Raw genomic sequence first — 2658 nt, forward strand, 5'->3', positions numbered from 1 at the left:
CTCCAGGTGTGGTCTCACCAAGACCCTGTACAACTGCAGTAGAACCTCCCTGCTCCTATACTCAAATCCTTTTGCTATGGAGACACTAAATAAACAGGGGCTGGAGTTTGAGAAAGACTGACTATCGATGAGCCGCTGACATTTCCTGTGCCCAGTGTTCTTTCTGCCAACTAGCTGAGAGGGGAAGAGAGGAGAGGGAGGGGGGAGAATGGGGGGAAAGAGAAAGGGGGTTGAAGATGGAAAATGGGAGGGGGGAGTAACACAGGTCTCATTGCTACAGGCTGGTCTTTGTCCCATTTAAACTGTTTTCAGGGACTGACTGCCCAATGTAATTGATAAACCTTTATTTATTTCAACTTTAAAACTTTGTAAAGCTAGATTCTAAACTTTTAGATGGTGCTGGCACAAGGTACCATCACCAGAGCAGCACTGGATGTAGCCTTCTCTCCCCTCCCCTCTCCTCTTCTCCGCTTTTCCCCTCCCCTCCTCTCATCTCCCCCCCTTCTCCTCTCCCCATCTCCCCCCCTTCTCCTCTCCTCATCTCCCCCCCTTCTCCTCTCCCCATCTCCCCCCCTTCTCCTCTCCTCATCTCCCCCCCTTCTCCTCTCCTCATCTCCCCCCCTTCTCCTCTCCCCCCCCCTTCTCCTCTCATCTCCCCCCTTCTCCTCTCCCCTCTCCCCCCTTCTCGCTCTCACCCCCCGTCCCCTTCTCCCTCCTCATCTCCTCCCCCCTTCTCCTCTCCCCTCTCCCCCCTCTCACTACCGCTCTCCCCCCCTTCTCCTCTCCTCCTCTCCCCCCTTCTCCTCTCCTCTCCCCCCTTCTCCTCCTCCTCCCCCCTTCCCTTTCTCTCTCCTCGCTCTCCTCCCCCTGACCCCTTCTGCGTCTCCCTCACTCCGCCCCCCCTTTCTCCTCTGCTCCTCTCGCTTTCTCGCCGCTTTCTCTCTCTCCTCCTCTCCCCACTTCTCTTCATCACTCCCGTTCTGTCCCCCCCCTTCTCTCTCCTCATCTCCCCCCTCCCCCCCATCACTCTGCGTCCTCCTCATCCTCCCCCAGGGCGGGGGTCTGCTTGCCGATGCCGTGAGGGGCCGCCCGCTGGATGGACAGGATGCCGCTGAGGAAGGCGTACGCCAACATGGCCGACAGTCCCGCTAGCACGGACAGCACCTGGTTGCGCCTCTTGTGCGGGTCCACCTCTGAGTTCGAGGGGCTTGTCCGGGCCGTCGTCTTCGGGCTGTCCTCAGGCTCTGAAACCACATTGTTGTTGTCAATAGCGGGCGGAGCACCAAAGCAAATCCCTTGTATGTGAACACTTGGCCAATAGACTTATTCATTCATTCACACAGGCACACCATCTCATCCCTGCCTCAAACGTCACAGCCAGGGCAAGTCTTTTAGCTTAGTTTAGACCTAGCTTGACAGAGACCAGCACCTGCAGTTCTGTTTAGAAACATAGAAACATAGACAATAGGTGCAGGAGTAGAGGCCATTCGGCCCTTCGAGCCTGCACCGCCATTCAATATGATCATGGCTGATCATCCATCTCAGTATCCCATACCTGCCTTCTCTCCATACCCCCTGATCCCTTTAGCCACAATGGGCCACATCTAACTCCCTCTTAAATATAGCCAATGAACTGTGTGGCCTCAACTACCTTCTGTGGCAGAGAATTCCACAGATTCACCACTCTCTGTGTGTGAAAAAAAATGTTTTTCTCATCTCGGTCCTAAATGATTTCCCCCTTATCCTTAAACTGTGTGTGGCCTCTTGTTCTGGACTTCCCCAACATCGGGAACAATCTTCCTGCATCTAGCCTGTCCAACCCCTTAAGAATTTTGTAAGTTTCTATAAGATCCCCCCTCAATCTTCTAAATTCTAGCGAGTACAAGCCGAGTCTATCCAGTCTTTCTTCATATGAAAGTCCTGACATCCCAGGAATCAGTCTGGTGAACCTTCTCTGTACTCCCTCTATGGCAAGAATGTCTTTCCTCAGATTAGGAGACCAAAGCTGTACGCAATACTCCAGGGTATTTGTGTAGGAAGGAACTGCAGATGCTGGTTTAAACCCAAGATAAGACACAAAATGCTGGAGTAACTCAGCGGGACAGGCAGCGTCTCTGGAGAGAAGGGAACGGGCGACGTTTCGGGTCGAGACCCTTCTTCAGGCTTGGTCACAGATGCTGCCTGTCCCGCTGAGTTTTGGGGAAGGACATCCTTGTGATTGAGGCAGTGCAGTAACTCAGCAGGTCAGGCAGCATCTGTGGAGAGGAAAACTGCTTCAAAGTAGGCAGAACAAGGAGATTTGATTCCCGACCCAAAACGTCCTCTGCAGTTGTACAGGGCTCTGGTGAGACCACATCTGGAGTATTGTGCACAGTTTTGCTCTCCTAATTTGAGGAAGGACATCCTTGTGACCGAGGCAGTGCAGCGTAGGTTCACGAGATCGATCCCTGGGATGGCGGGACTGTCATATGAGGAAAGATTGAAAAGACTAGGCTTGTATTCACTGGAGTTTAGAAGGATGAGGTGTTGGGGGGGGGGGGATCTTATAGAAACAATATATATAAATTATAAAAGGACTGGTCAAGCTAGATGCAGGAAACATGTTCCCAATGTTGGGCGAGTCCAGAACCAGGGGCCACACACAGTCTTAGAATAAAG

This window comes from Amblyraja radiata, chromosome 47 (assembly GCF_010909765.2).
Source record: "Amblyraja radiata isolate CabotCenter1 chromosome 47, sAmbRad1.1.pri, whole genome shotgun sequence".
In the NCBI taxonomy this organism is placed as follows: Eukaryota; Metazoa; Chordata; class Chondrichthyes; order Rajiformes; family Rajidae; genus Amblyraja; species Amblyraja radiata.